Source organism: Mirounga angustirostris, unplaced genomic scaffold, assembly GCF_029215605.1.
Source record: "Mirounga angustirostris isolate CCGP_5_RB_7025 unplaced genomic scaffold, mMirAng1.0.hap1 SCAF_17, whole genome shotgun sequence".
NCBI lineage: Eukaryota > Metazoa > Chordata > Mammalia > Carnivora > Phocidae > Mirounga > Mirounga angustirostris.
In genome coordinates, this window is record NW_026991725.1 from 8035841 (window position 1) to 8052277 (window position 16437).

The 16437-nt window shown below is 46.8% G+C and overlaps 1 protein-coding gene across 1 annotated transcript in view; it reads right to left on the minus strand.

The window, feature by feature from the left end:
* The window catches only part of ASIC2 (acid sensing ion channel subunit 2), a 1092109-nt gene that overhangs the window by 668485 nt on the left and 407187 nt on the right, over positions 1 to 16437 (minus strand). The gene's annotated exons all lie outside the window — the stretch shown is intronic.

A 16437-nucleotide genomic window follows, 5' to 3' on the forward strand; every position in this document is an offset into this window, starting at 1 on the left:
GTCGAGTGGCATGGCCCCAGGCAAGATAATATATAACTCTGGGCCTCAGTTTCCCTATCTGCTTCATAGCTTAGTGTCCCTCCTCTAGGACCTCAAACTTAGATGAGGGGCTCTTTAGAGAACATTTAGAAATGTTATCTGAGCTTTGCTTTATGCCTACCAGCCATGGAGAAGCAGACACTTATTTGGGGAAATACTTTGAGGATTGGGAAGTCAAAACCTGTTTGCAGGCCAGTTATGCTATTTCATTGGCTTTTACTGTGGAAACAGGTCATGGAATTATTCTGAGTTGGAAGTCAGGGTCTCTTTTTTGTCCCATCACACTGGTGGGAGCTCAGGTGGAAAGTCGAGTGCTGGGCAAAAATAAATCCCGTGCAGGACCTAGCCTGGCACCTGTTCCTGCCCTGGGACCTACAGGACCCTACAGCACCCTACAAGGATGAGACTTCACTGCCCTCTTCCCTCCCAAACATCTCAGGACTTGTAGCATACTCTTCCCATCTTGGAAGTTCTCCCCTCGACTCAGCCCTGCATTTCTTTTCCCTCCAAGGCTATTGGAAGAAAAAAATGAGGCCATCCTTCCTCAGTTCTTCCTTGGGAAAGAACACTCCCTAGTATGCATGACATACAGAGCAAGGATCTTTTGTGTGTGTTATATCACTTAATCCTCACGAGAACATTTAGCAAGAACTTAGCAAGGTGGGTGCTATCACTCTTCCTACCTTAAAGATAAAGAAACAGAGGGTCAGAGATGCTAAGCAACTTGCCTGGAACCACACGGAAGGAGATAGCAGAGCCTCAGTTTCCTCATCTGTGAAATGGGGATGACCATAGTTCCTGCCTCTGAGGATTGCTGGGATGGTTGAATGAATAGATGTATTCAGAATTCACAGCAGGGCCTGATGAAGAGGAAGCTCTATTCAAATGCTTCCTACTTTACTACTGTTGGTTTTTCCATCGTTCCTTCCCTCCTTCTCATACTCCATCGCTCCTTTCTTCCTACCTTCCTTTCTCTTTTTTTCCTGGAATTTAAGGGTCCTTCCAAGAATACACAAAGTATAGTAAGAAGCATTTAAGTGATTTGACCAAAGTCACATACCAGCAAGCGGGTCACAAAAAAAACAGGGTTGGACGTTCAAAAAGCTCAAAGTTTTCCAGAAGGGTTTATATTTGTCCTGGGTGAGCAGTGAAATGTAAATGGGTGAAGACCTGCCAATGTAGCCTCTTTGCTAACTCTTCCTAGATGATGCCATGCGATAGGTTTACACATGAGTGTGAGTACACACGCAAGTGCGTGTGCACACACACACACACAGTGCTGGGGAACTTGGTATGCATCAGAGGCACTGGTCATTTCTGTTCACTGTCTCATTTAATCTCCATAATAACCCTGCAAGGTGAATATATTGTCCATGTTTGGCAAATGACAACATTGAGGCTTTGAGAGGTTAAGCACACTTTCCAGGCTCACATGACAAGTCACTGAGGGATCCCAAGTTCAAACCTGGGTCTGTCTGGTTCCAAAACCCTTGCTCTTTTGCCTATACAACACTGCCTCCCCAAAACACAAATGTCTCAGGGTAAATATTAGTTTCTCAAGATGAGCTTTGTGAATGGCTTCCAGTGGATCCTGAGATGTGTACCCAGAGTAAAGAGGCGCGTTTTCCTCGTTGAATGTAACTGAGATTAATGCTGTAGTTTTGTTCTTTTTTCCTTCCTCCAGCCTTTGCAGGATGTGCTTGCATGCAGAAGTGTGTTTGTAGAGTCTTCTTTTTAGATCTTAAGTGTAAGGCGGCATTAATTAAATGCAGGTTATAAGACAATTTATATTTCACTTGAAAGTCTTCTCTGTGCCTAGAGGTTCTGGACAGAGCTGAGTTGAGCTGTACCATGTGGCAGAGGCACTAATGTATAATTTAACACTACAGCGGGGACATGGGGACAGAGACTCTAATTTTCAGATGAGGGAAAGACTTACCAGTAGACAGTGTGTTTGAGTTTTTATCTGCAGCTGTGATTGTTGTTAATGTGTCCCCAGCCCTTTCCTGCACACTTCACTACCCTCTGTCATTATTAATCTCTCTTGGTCTCTGAAGTGTTCTCAGTTGAATATCAATGGGCTCAGGACAGGAACCCCCCCGCCCCAGAGTCCCTAGAGCCCTTACCACCAACCATCCCAAACCTCTCCCCACCCAGGACCCAATGAGCAATCCGTTCTAACCATCACTGTTTCTGACCTCTCAGACTCTTTTCATCCCCGGGCACTTTCTCAGCACTTCATTTGAAAGGAATCCTAAGAGTCTACGAGATGCCAGGGCTTTATCTTATACCACTGTCCCCCTTGATTTCTGTGTACCACCACACCAGCCTCTGCACAGGTCCCCTCACGGAATCTGCTTCCTCTGACCTCAGGGTCTTTGCAAATGTTGTTTCTTCCATCTGGGCATCTCTTCCAACTCTTCATCTGGGAAAATTTTTTTTAATTTTTTTTTTGTCTTTGTTGCTCAGCTCAATTGGTATTCTGCAGGGAGATGTGCCTGGTCACCTAGATAAAGTCAAGGTCCTTGTCTCAGCTGCCTGGAATTTTCTTCATTGCACGCATCATGGTTGATACTTAAACATTCATCTGTGTGATTCGTTGGCTCACACTGATATGCCCCACCTTGCAGATGGGTAGTTTCCAAAGTAGGACATATAAGGTGATCCAATAAGTGTTGAGATGATAAAAATGTGGACTGAGCTTTACTTACATTTTCTATACACATTGACACCAGGGCCCTAAGTCAGCCCAGTGTCAGGTGGCCACCTGCACCTGTGGTCCATGAAACCCCAGGGAAGGGTGGGGGAGGGTCCAAACAGTGGAGTTGGCAATGCTGAGCCCCACTTCTTTCACTTTCAGATATGCTGTGATGGGTCGTCTGTGTATACCCAGCTAAGAGAACTTTTACCATATGTTATCTCCTTTTAACTAAACCAACCCTTATGAAACAGACAAGTGGCTTCAGAAGATTCTTATGAAGAAACCATGGGCTGAAATGATGCTAACAGCGTGGGTTGCTATGGTCCTCCTGGGGCTAGCTTCCCATCAGCCTGATTTCTAGGCTAAAAACAACTTTGATCTAATTGGGACTGAAAAGAAAAGTCAGCCAAAAAGGTTATCATTGTCAAAATGACTACCTGAGAATATGTGAGTGCATCCAGTATCACTCATGATGCTTTGTTACTAAAAATGTTAAATTAATAGTGTTTATTTTCTCTACTCCTCATTGTTTTAAAGTTTCTATCTTGTGCATGTTTTATTATTTTCACAAACTATTGGAATAATGGTTGTCTTAGCTGGGGCTGTCATGACAATACCATAGACTAGGCAGCTTAAACAGTAAACATTTCCTTCTCACAGTCCTGGGGGCTGAGAAGTTCAGGATCAAGGTGCTGGCAGATTTGGTGGCTAGTGAGATCTGCTTCCTGCTATTGTAGACAGCCGCATTCATGCTATGCCTTCATACAGCCAAGAGAGAGACCATCTGTTTGTGTCTCTTTTTATAAGGGCACTAATCCCATCATGAGGGCATGAGGGGCTCCACCCTCAAGACCTCATTATCTCTCAAAGGTCCCACCTTCTAATATCATCACATTAAGGATTAGGACTTCAATATATTAATTTTGGGAGCACACAAACATTCAGTCCATAGCAGTGGTCCATGCATAGCATTTATTTAATATATCTTCAATACCTTTACATATATGGGAGAGAGGTGCTCAAAGTTACGTGGTGATAGGGGTGTCCGATTCAAATTCTGTAGGCAATGGTACTACACTGTAAAGATGCAGAGAGCAAAGACCATAACTCTTATCCCTTGGCTACAGAGTAAGTGGGCATGAGTGGCATGGCCATGTTGAATGAATGAGTGACAGGCTGGCATTGTCCAAGTGTTAGGGTCAGGATTTAGGTTCTTCAAAGCTGGCATTTCTACTTGAGGCTATAGGAGATACTGAGGCCAGATGATAAGCCAATGAATAGTCCTTCAAGGAAAACCAAAGTTCAAATGCAAAACCCCTAACACTCGTGACTCAGGCACAGCAGTCAAGAGATGACTGGTGTTGCTTGAGCATGCTCTCAGAATCCTTCTTCGCCCTCTCTGCAAAAACAGCTTATCTGGTATATTTTCCAGACAGGTTCAGTGGTCATTCCCCAGGAGGAATTCTGGTGCATAAATTTTTCCCCATCTAATCACACAAGAAGTGGAAGAGGCAGGATTCAATATTCAAGATCTCAAAGGGATATTGTGGGGTAGGGCATCCCTGTGGCTTTGAATTCAGACAGACCTCAGTACAAATCCAGCTTTCCCCAAGTGACCTTGGGGAACTTATTGAACATTTCTGAAGCTGAGTTTCCTCACATGAACCATAGAGACAATGTGTAACTTGCCAGGTTATTATGAAAATCAAATGAGAAAACTTGTATGGCATTCCCAAGATAGTGAGTGGCTCAACAGATATAATCTCTGCCACCCCCCACCCTGTCCCACTCATGTCACCATGCTCTGCCCAGCTCTGAAGATATCTACCTCCTGAAGAACATTCCTGAAGTCAACTGGTCACATATCAGTGGCCACTGGATCTTCCTATGATCCACAACAGGCCCACCCACCCATGCCCAGTCTAATACACTGTCTCTGCCAGCTCCCTCAGTTCAAGGGGCACTGAAATTCCATTATGACAAACCCTTCCAGCTCAGGTCATACTACTTTCTGACTATAGCCCTTAGTAATGATCTCACCTCTGAACCTACAGTCAGGTCCCCCCCAGCCACCTCTAGCCCCATCTCCATTCTAGCCATCTTCAAACACCTGTGATTTTCACAACACATGTGCTTCCTTCTGCCTGAAACATCCTTTCCACTGTACCTTCGGCCAGCCCCATGACTTTCATTCATCTAACTGACTTCTCTTTCTAGAGACTGTTCAGGCTTCACCACCTCAACAAAACCTTCTCCCAGTCTCTAGCCTGGGTTAGGGACCTCTTCCCTGTTCATTTCAGCAACTCATTATTTCTGGACTCTCCTCAGCCCAATTGAGCTCCCAGCCTTGTTTTCCATATCTTCCAAGCATGGTGACCGATGTCTAATAGATGTTTCATAAATGACAAAACCATCTTGTCATTTGCTCATTTTTCCCTCATATAATCAAATCTTTTTCTTTTTTTCTGTTTGATCATAAGCTCCTGGAGGTCAGATATTTGTATCTGATATTTGTATTTACTACTGGGGCTAACATATTGCTTTATACACAGTAGGCATTCAATAACTACTTCTTGTTTATTGGTTGATTGATGGATTGATAGAGGACTGAATTCCCAAAAACCAATACAATGGCTAGCAGGAAAGTAAAAGTGAGAGACAAGATTAAGAATTGGGCTGGTTGAGGTGATTCTGAGTGGGTGGGTGGTAGAGGGTATTACGGGGTTAAGGGTAATAGTAAAGCTGACATGCAACCAAAACTCAGGTTTCCTAGACCTGGGGATCTACCCCATAGGTGAACTACTATGAGAGCCAAGAGACCCAAAGGCCCCCAAAGGGGACTCATTTCCCTGGCCAACATGACCACCCCATTTCTAGAACCACTAGAGGAATCATCTGGAAGGCTGAAGGTGTCTGGACAACATCTTCTGGGTCATGAAGGCTGGCCAGAGGATTCCTTATACTTCCCAGCCCATCTCCTCCCTTAGTTGTTCTCACCCCCTGCCTAGGACTGGAGCACCTGTTCAGAAGGTCCATGCAGAGCAGAAAAGCCCTGTCTCCATTCTGACCTGGAATGGACAGCTCTCCCCAGCATGGTTCAAGGGGGCTCTACAAGGTCTCTTGCCCCAGAATAGCTTCCCTACTTGTACACTATAGGTAGAGTTACCAGATAAAATACAAGATACCTAGTTCAATTTGAACTTCATATTAACAAATAATGATTTTTAAACTTTAATTAATTAATTAATTAGAGAGGAAGAGAGAGACAGAAGGAGGGGCAGAGGGAGATAGAGAGAGAGAATCTTAAGCATGCTCCACGCCCAGCTCCAGGCCCAATGCAGAACTCGATCCCACAACCCTGAGAGCATAACCTGAGTTGAAATCAAGAGTCAGATGCTTAATCAACTAAGCCACCCAGGTGCCCCAACAAATAATAATTTTTAGTATAAATCTATCCCATGCAATGTTTGAGGTACAGGTATACTAAAAAATTAACTGCTGTTTATCTGAGATTCAGTTTTACCTGGGTATCCTGGTTTCTATTTGCTAAATCTGGTAACTCCAGTTGTGGCCCAAACAGATTGCTTAGAGGACCTAAACAGTACGTAAAATCAGCATAAACAGAGTGGGATGGCATATCTACAGACACAATGAGATAAGGACATTTCCTAAATCTCAACCAAAAGCCACCAATCTGAATGCAAAGCAATGTGCTGTGTGCCCCCTGGCATCTTGGAAATTCTAACCATGCCCTGATCAGAGAGATGCCCAAAGGTTTCTGATCTGTATCTGGTCCTTGGAACAGTTCGACACCACCAGAAGGAGGGAGCCCAGGCAATTGGAACCAGCATCCTCTATTCCGAAGAAATGGTGATGTTAGAATTTGGGTTTTTTTATCTTTTTTGCATCTGGTTGTGGAAGTCCATCTCCTAGATGGTCATTCCTGGGTAAGTGACCAAATTTCCCACCCATGAGCTTGGAAAACTTGATGCCTGCCCAAAATTTCAGCCACCCCAGAAATCTCCCCAGGTCCCTCTTATCACTTAATTGAAATAAAGCAACATGTAAAGATGATAAATAAAAGGGTGTAACATATGACCATAGTTGTACCTACCTGTGCTTACTTCCACATAAACAAAGGCCGAATCAGCAGACCCCAAACCTACATACTCATATGTGTGTATACAGGTATGTGAACTAAGTGTGTGTGTATCTACATAGATAGATAGATAGATAGATAGATAGATAGATAGATAGATAGATAGATAGATGATAGAAAGATAGATGGATGGACAGACATGGAAGGGACTCCTTCACTTCCTCCACCTTCAGTATAATCATAATTCATCACAACCACTTTTATAATCTATTAAGCATCTCTTAGGTCTCTCTGGCTACACCACTGATCAGCTTTTGTTAAACTCTCTGTACCCAATTCAGAGAATAACATGAAGTAACATGGACACTTATGCCATTAAAAGATGTTTACCTGGGAGGTAGAGAAGATGGAGGTAGTCTGAGAAAGAAGAGAGGCTCAGAGGGCAGGGAGAGGTAGAGGTGGGCTACCCTGAAGGGCCCTTCCCCCAGTGACAGTGAAGGGATGGGGGTAGTAAATTCCACGACAACTGGACACCCATGCAATTCCAGGAGCATGGCACAAAAGAAGACTGGACTTGGGGCACAAGGACACTCACCCTGGCACCAACTACAGAGCCCGAACTTGACCAAAGCAGATTCCAGTAGCTTTAGGCAATGAACGAATCAGCCATGACCAGTATGGAGTGAAGACCAAGGCATGGGTGACCTCCCAGGGCTTCTGAATGACCCTGCCCCCTCCAGCCATGCTAAGGGTCATCTAACACAGAGATGCTTTTCAAGCCTGAACTAGTTACATTGCATGGGAATGTGGAATCTTCAAGACTAAGAACCTTTAAACTAAGGAATCAAAGAAGCAAAGGTGAGAGTTGCAAACAAGTACAAAATATGGCTACTCTTTTCAATGGTGAGGAGGCCTCCTGGAACCTGCCACAGGAAGCACCATTCTGAACTCCATGCCCTCCCAGCTCCTTCAATCAAGCAATGAGATGCTGGGGCTATTTTTGGACTAGTGTCCCAGCCACCTGACTTGCTCCCTCTAACCCACCAATCCATCTTTCTGAAACATGAACTTGAGCATGCCTTTCTTCCTCTTAAAAACCTCTCCCACATTTCCATCCATCACCTATGGGGGAGTTTCTCCTGCTGAGTGGACACGGTCCTGGGGGTATGGCAGGAAAGACCCCCCAGGTAAACATGGAGCATCTTTCTAGGATGCCATCATTTTTATTTTTATATTGGATTATATTTCAGAGTAAAACACACATTTAGAATAGGCTTTCAACATAAAATGTGAGACTCCCTCAAAATGCCAATCCTGGAAAAAGCTTCTTTGGGCTTTGTCCCTAGATCCCTCAGGTTCCTTGTTCCTTTCTGTCTGCTTTTAAGACATGGAAAGGTTTAAGAATCTACAGGACAAAAATCCAAATTCCACAAGGGTGCCTGGTCTCTTGTCCGTATCTATAGTTCCTTCATCAATTACTCCAGGGACATACCCTGCTCTTTACAATATAAACTCTGAAACTTCCTGTTCCAAATGCATGCCTTGTGAGCTCATATCCTAAGCCTTCCTTGACCTCCTTTTTCAGTCTCAACATGGCATGTTGTGCTCACGGCTCTTCCTCCCTAACACAGACGTGCACACGCGGAGCATAACATTTATCACATGGTGGGCAAAATCCGAAAAGTAACAACCACAATAGCAAAGACTAACGCTTATCGAGTGTGTCCTGTGTGCTAGGGTCAGTTCTAAACACTTCATCCACATTCACTCTGCACCATCCCCATGACCAAGTTCCAGTGGATGGGGAGCTGTCCAGTGCTAGAGACTGAAATAATGAAAGCAGTTCTCTATGGCTGAGAGCCAGAATGGGATGGAGCATGGGAAAGATGAGGACAAAGGATGGAGAGGGGTAACATTCTGATGTACTACTTGGGCAACATTTGGGAAGGCCCCGGGTCAGTGAAACACAAGGACCCAGGTTTCTCAGATGGTGAGAGCATCCAGCTGGGAACAGCCAGAGCTCTCGGGAAGGTTGCCATTAATAAGTGTATCTCTGTGAGTCAACCATGCTGCTGGGGGAAGGAAATTCCAGATTAGATCTTAGTGCCTCCCATGACCTCGTCTGGGTCCTGAGCTGTGGAATGCACCATGTTTTGCTTTTATTAGGAACCTGATAGCTGGAACCACCTATCCCTCTATTCTCATTCCTTAAAGCTAATGAAAGAGAAGTCAGGCTTGGGACCTTGAACCTTATTTATTGACTAATTCCAATCTCTTTCTGTGATCATTCCCATGTTGCTCCCCACTTTAAATCAATTGAAATTGCACTCTTGTTGCAAATTGGAAACACTTCAGTTCACTTTTTTCCCCTATTCATTTGGAGGCTTGAAAAGCCAAGAAAAGAATTTCCCAGAATAAAAAGAAGGATATGGAACTTGTTGTTGCACAAATGAAAAATAAACCTCCTGGTTCTTAACCCTTGGCAGTCATTTTTCAAATACCTGTCGCAAAAGGCCGGTTTTGCACACTCCGTTAAAGCTGGCTGCCACTGGGACAATTATGGACAGACAGCTTTTCCCATCTGAGCAGCTTCTTGAATTAAAAACAACTGCACAGGAAGGGAAGGGGCATGTGTCTGTCCTACCACAGCCTTATAAAAGAGGTTTCGTCCAACTCTACTCCCCCTTCCCCCACACCATGCCCACCTTTCCCACCAAGTACAAGAGCCAAATTAAAAACTGGAATTCACTTGGGTTGTGATTGGTATTTTCCACTCTCAGCTTCTTTTCTTTTTTTGTCTTCAGTTTAATACATTGCATTGCCTAAACATTTCCTGGGATGCTGTGCAAGGTCTAGGTCTGAACCCAGAGCCTTCGATGAGGCACAGTGTTCACTGCCTCAGGGTAGGGTGGAGTGGACCCTGATTTTTTTGGTCCTTGGTGATTTTTCCAATTTTTAGGTGTCCCAAAACAGCGTTCACTCTCCATCCACCACTCCTGCCTGTCTTCCTAGAGACGCTGCATCTTTTCATACAAGTTTTCAAGTTCTCCTTATAGGGCCTGAGAAATACAGCTGGCAGCATTTAGGATTACTAGGGGGAGTCTTCAGTTGAGCATTGGGATGAGATGCCTACAGAAACTACTGGAATATACAGCAGAGTCTCCAGGGGCAAGGTATTTAATCACCTTGGATCTCAGTCTCTTTGCCTATAAAATGGAAATGGCAGCGATATCAATAACATGGTCTTATGAAAGGACTCAATAAAATAAAGCCCATGCATAGCAAGGGCTCTCTGTAAATGTTAGCTGATGGTGGGAACTGTGACAATGACGTTTGGCACGAGAGACCCAGAAAAGAGAAGTCACTTGATTTGGGAGAAATCGGGGAATGGCTTGCAGGGGAAGCAGTGTTTGAACAAAGTCCTGTAGGGTTTGGGAGGCTCAGATACAGGTGCAGAGAGGGCAAAGGCTGGGGGGATGAAGAGAATTTCAGGATGGTAGATGACGAATCAAAGGAAGAAGACGTGAAGGGCACTGGGGAAGAGTAAGAAGGTCGTTCGTCGGGCAGAGGAGAAGGCAGGGCTGGCATCCAAGAGGATACTGAGCCTGGGCTTTCTTTGTGGGGCACAGGACACTACAGAAGGTATGGTTTAGATTGCTCTTGAAGTGCATGCTGTCTTACCTAACAGGCTCCCTTCCAGAACGGTGATGTTCACATGAAAGTCATATAACGTCAGGGCTGAAAGGCATCTAAAGATCATCTGATGTAATCCCCTTTTGTAAAGACAAGAAACTGAGGCTCAAAGAGGAGGAATGATATTCAAGCAAAGACTCCAGGACTGCATGTCACGGGGGGCGGTGGAGAAGGTTCCTACATTGGGCACAAAGCCCTGTATCCCCGTTTGTTTCAAGCTTCAACAATGCCCACTCGGTCCACTGCACCCACAGCAATAGCAAGCCCTCCCCAGGAAGGAGCAGGGCCCCGGTGGCCTTCATCTTCAGGGGATTAAATCCTATGCATATTTCAGTAGCCAACTGAGTGCTTCCCTGAACCTAGCTCATTATCAGAATCACTTGTGGAGCTTTGTGAAGATGCAGATGCTTCTGTGGGCCCGGGCTGAGGCCCGTGTATCTGTGTTTTCATTTAGCTATTTATTTCAAAGGCTCAGCCTTCCAAGAACGTGCCCTTCATGTCTCCCACCAGCAGGAAGCCCCCTCATGTTTCCCCACAGCAGATCGCAGTTACTTGGCAGTGTTTGCTCTCTCTGTCTTGGGAGAGTCAAGTTCCAAAGATGAGTTCTGAGTTCCACGTCTGAGTCATCTTTGGAACTCACTCCCATCCTCCTAGCACCCAGGGCAGGATTTTTTACGTAACGGACACTAGATGAATACATGATGCATTAAAATGATTGAGTGAATGAATGAACTATTGTGTGAATCAATAAATAATGGTAATAGTAATAGCTACAATGTTTTAGTGTTTGCTCTGCACCAGAAACTGCTAAATATATGTGCTAATGTCCTTTAAATCTGTATCCCTATGAGGCAAATACTACTCTCTTCATTGTTTAAGTACAGGAACTAAGGCTCAGAAAGATCAAGCGACTTGTCTAAGTTTGAACAAGCTGTAAATTAAGAAATAAATTTTTAAGAAAGCTGGTGGATGGATGGATAATGCCTACCACAGGACTCAGGCCTCCCCTGCCGAGCCCGGAAAAAGAGCAAGGTTGCTCTCCTCTGCCCTCTGCTGACCCAATGCGGTACAACAGAAAGAGCACAGAAACAAGTCTGGCTTCCTTAGAAGGGTCTGAGCCTTTTAAGCCCCTTCTCATCGGATTGGTCATACTCTTTCCACCTGAGCTCTTCCTCTGGCCCAGCACATCTCTCCACAGTCCAGCTTTGGGCACCTAAAAATCCCAAGGGGCATTCCTGTCCTTGAGCTTAGTAGGAACCCTGTGGCAAGCTCTACCTGAGTTTGTCCTTAAAAAGCATGAGCTCAGAGTTTGGAGGTCACTTAAAGACCTTCCTATTTAGGGCTCTTGCCTGGGGTCCATGGATGAATTTCAGGGCATCTCAGTTTCACTTGTTTGGGTTTATATTTAATCTCTGGGGATGGGGAAGGGTTTTCATTAAGATTTCCAAGTTATGAGCCATGGTGCTGGGTTTAATCCCAGCACACACATACACATACACACACACACACACATTGTAGAGGTGAAGATGTCACAGCCCAGAAGGAGAAGGGATTGGCCCAAAGAGGGTCAGTGGGACTTTACTATAGCTCCTGACACCCAGTCCACAGCGAACCACTGCACCACACACTCTCCCAAGCCTATCTACCTCTCCTTTTCAAGAAGAGGCCAGTTTTCAATCAGGATGATCCTGTCCCCGAGTGTATGCTTCCTGGAGGCTACATAGAGGGATGTGGCCTTGTCTAGAGAGTTCTGTACTAGCACACGGGGCAGCTGCATCCAGCTGGTCCCACAGAGCTGGTGAGAACTGAGTGACCACATCTAAGAAAGCATGGGGCTCGTGGGCACCCCCAGGGGCTGCTCTGAATTCCCCCTTATAATTCATAGTCACCTTGGGAGATGACTGGGGCAAACGAGGATCTCTCAATTTCACAGATGGGGAAACTGAGGCCCTGAGAGATTATGTAAACTACTCTGAGTCTCAAGGCTAGACGGCGGCAGAGCTGGCCAGCCCCTCAGCTCCGTGCTTTTTGTCTACATCCAAGCTGGCTCTGAGTTTAGTGTGATCCTGTTTGAGCAATAATGTATGTTTAAAGGTCAGACATACATTACCTCTGCAATCAGTCTTCCCAGAAATATCTCGAACAAGGTAGTATAGAAGCAGACCTCATGTACTTCAGTTGCAGGTGAGCTTGGATTATCTCCCGTGTCCAGCTGGAATAGAAAATCTCCTTCCTGCAGAGATTTCAGGTCCCTCACTAGCCAAGACCCCCTGCCCCCCTGCCCCAATATTTCTCCCAGCTGTCCCTGGTCCTTTTCTTTCTCAAGAGGTGATCAAACTGAACATGCAAATACACTTTTGAAAGGAAAGGAGGAGAAAGAAGTACAATTAATTAACTACCTTTGGCATCCCAAGGACTGGCCACAGCCATTGTCTCATTTTGTCATTAATTAATGCTTCCATGCATGCATTCAGCACAGATTTCGGGGGCTCCAGGCTCCGCGTCCTGGGATGCAGCTGTGAATAGAGTCGCCGCCCTGCCCTCACAGAAAGTCCTCTAGCTAGACAGACAGACAGCCAATAAAGACACAAATCAATAGAAGGCAGCCATCAGGATTCCAGACAGAACAATGTGGGGCGGGGAATGGGAGCAGGACCTACATGGATGGAGAGACCCTTTACACGGAGCTGTGAGGGCTGAGAAGGACCCAGGTGGGTGAGGGCAGAGGGAACAGCATTCCAGTGACAGGGAATAGCAAGTGCAAAGACCCTGAGGTAGAGCAGGATGTGGTGTAGCTGAAGAGCAAGAAGAAAGCCAGGACTGAAGCAGCAGAATGACACATGGTGAGGGGACAGGAGCTGAAAAGGGAGACACAGGAAGGGACTTTGTGAGCTTCAGAAAAGAGCCCAGATTTTAGCTTTTGGAATAACCTGGCGGGGGGGTTATTATTTCTGCTCTTGTGTTACAATTAAAGAGACAGAGACAGCATATAATATAGGGGAGTACTGGGTTTGGCGTGGGTTGCTATTTGGTGGGGTACCTCCCCTGATGGTTGGAAATGGGGTGGGGGTGGGGGCAGCCAGCAGCGTAGCCCCTGGACAGCACTCTGAATGGAGTGTGGGGGGGCAAGGCCAGGAAGCTAGAGGCTTAAAGTTGGGACCCCCCACCCCTGGGCCTTCTCTCCAGCTCTCTTTGGAGCAGTTGGAAGAGATCCATGGGAAAGAAGGTGACTATCATGATTGATGGTCCCCATCACCGGGCCAGAGAGGCTAGCAGGCAGGCCATGGGGCCCTGTCTAGAGCATTGGCTCCCCAGCTGTCTGAGCTAAAGGGAAGTGGTACCCACCACACCCACGGGGAGGGGAGGCTTGATAGCCTGGCTCTGGGGAGGAAGCTCATCCATAGGCTGGTGAGACTCTGGTTGGGAGTGCACAGGTTTGCAGAAATGCATTCGGGACAGAGCAGGGCTGAACCCCAGGCACGCTGCAGACACTGAGGATGACTTGTACCCCTCATCCACGTCCCCAGGGCCCCCACGGTCTGCCTCCACTAGAGAAAGCCTCCAAAGGACTTCCTTTCCCCCCTGTGAAGAGTGAGGGCTAAGTTGTCAAGGCAAGAGCTCATGCAGGGCCACGATTCAATCTCCTGCTGGGAGCCGGGTGGGAAACTTATTTCCCCAAGGCCTGGGAACCCAGGGGTCTCATCCCCACCCACCGTGGTGCATTTGCTGCTGAGCCAATGGGACCTGGGCTCCGGGCCATGTCCGCATGGCCCCTTCTGGCTGCGGTACTTGGTAGTTTACTTTAAATGTGTAATTTGTTTGGATGTTTTCCCCTTCTAAATATATAGTAGCTTTTCTAATTTTGTAGTTAAAGAGGGCTTCTCAAATTGTCTAGGCTTTAGCAAGGGCTCTGCTGCATCTCTGACCCTCCCTTCTGCTTACATGCTCTGCTTCCCTGGCTTCCAAGGACAGGTGCTCGACTGATCTCCTCGACAACACCAGGTCACATTGCCACAGTGTTTACCTCATGTCTGGCTCCCTTCTAACTGCCTACTGTGAACTGCATTGTTTAATCACCACAATAACGCTTTAAGGAGAGTGCAACTATACACCCCGTTTTTACTGATGAGGAAACTGAGGACAGAGAGGTTAAGACACCTGCCCTAGGTCACACAGCTAGTAAGTTGAAGGATCAGGAGTTAAGGCTGGCCCCTGTTTTGTCTGCTGTTGACTCCAGCTCGAGCTGACACCTCTCCCCACAACCTCAGACTTCCACACGTCTAACCATTCACTGGATATTCTACTGCCCACAGACTCAGCCTCTTCAGATAGAGCTCCTTCTCAAGCCCAGGACTGGCCTCTCCTACCTGCATCTCTCCATCAGCTAATGGCACCACCAAGGGGAAGGTCTACTGTGTTCTTCCTGCTCAGCCACCTTCCCTGCCTTTGTCAAGGCATATCAGCATTCATCTCCCTCCCAGGAGAACCATTCCTCCCCGTCTCTCTCCCTCTCTCTCCCTCACCTTCCCCCCACCCCACACCCAGCCTTGGGATTCTTTTGAGCTGCCAATCCTAGAACCCAACCTCTAGCCACAGTGATGGGTCCAGGGACAGGCAAGGTCCTGGGACCAGGAAATCAGGGGCCTCCCTGAGATCGTATGCATGGACACTGTCTGCATTGGGATGGGATAAGCCTGGAGCTATGTACAGCTGGGGGTGCCCTCCCAGACCTACAGAGGGCAAGGATGGGGCCAACAGAGATGCTGAGATGAGAGAGTAGAGAGGTAATACAGAGAAGCATGTCCCAAAGTCCCTGTACCAGGGGGGCCCCTGGAAGTCCCAGGGAGCTGGGTAGTTTCAGCTGGGTTTCTGTCACTCTCAACCACCCAATCTGACCCCAAACTAGGAAATTTGTGGCCCTCCTTGTCGCCTCTGGCTCCCTGATGAGGTAGCCTATTGCCGTCCAAGTCCAATCTGTCCCCAGGGTGTCTGGCTCGGGCCCCTTGCCTCCAGGGCTGCCGCTGCGCCCTGTCCAGGTCCCCATCCACCTCAGCTGATCTGTTGGCACAATTCCCCCCCCCAAGCAGCTCTCTCCAGCCCAGCCTCCCCCTTTCTACCAGACTGAGCTGTCTCAAAACACACAGGTCAGCCAGGCCCTCCCCAGAGCATTTCAAGGCTTTCCCACCTTTTGCCAATGGCGCCCAAGCTCCTTGGAACAACAGGTGAGGCCCTGTGTAGCTGGAGGACTGGACTGCTTCAGCTTCGGGCTACTACTCACTTCCCCACTTCCTGAAACCTCCTCCTTACCCGGGCAGCTCTTGTCACAACCCCAGCTTCAGCTGGAGTGTCTCCCCTCCAGAAAATTGTCCGTGTTCACCATTCTAAAGGCCCCAAAGCCCTCGGTGCTGTTCTAGCATCCTGTGCACATGCGCATCTCCGTCCTCTGTCCCCCATTAGACCATCTGACCCTTGAGGGCAGGAGGCAGGATCCCTGAGGACACCGTCGTACTCTCCCTGTGGCTGGAACATGGTGAAGCCCCCAGCAAATGATTTAACCTGCATTAACTTTCTGACCCTTACTTTCTCACCTATAAAAGGGGGAGCTTATACAAGGTGACCTCAGCAGAACACAATGATTCCATAAATAGAAAGCCAGATTGACACATGATCACTTTGGGACATCTTCCATCGCTGGATTTTTGTAAGTAAGTGGCTGGAAGGGGGTGAGCTGCTTTTTCTTGTTTCCTAGTCACCTCATACTCAAGAGATCTGTGTGTGGCCTCTAGAAATCACATTAGATAGATCAATTAAATAATAAAAAAAAACAATAACAGAATAATTCTCATTTCCAGCCCTGATGGTCTGAAAATGTTAATCCCTCGCATTTTCTCTTGGCTGAATGCCA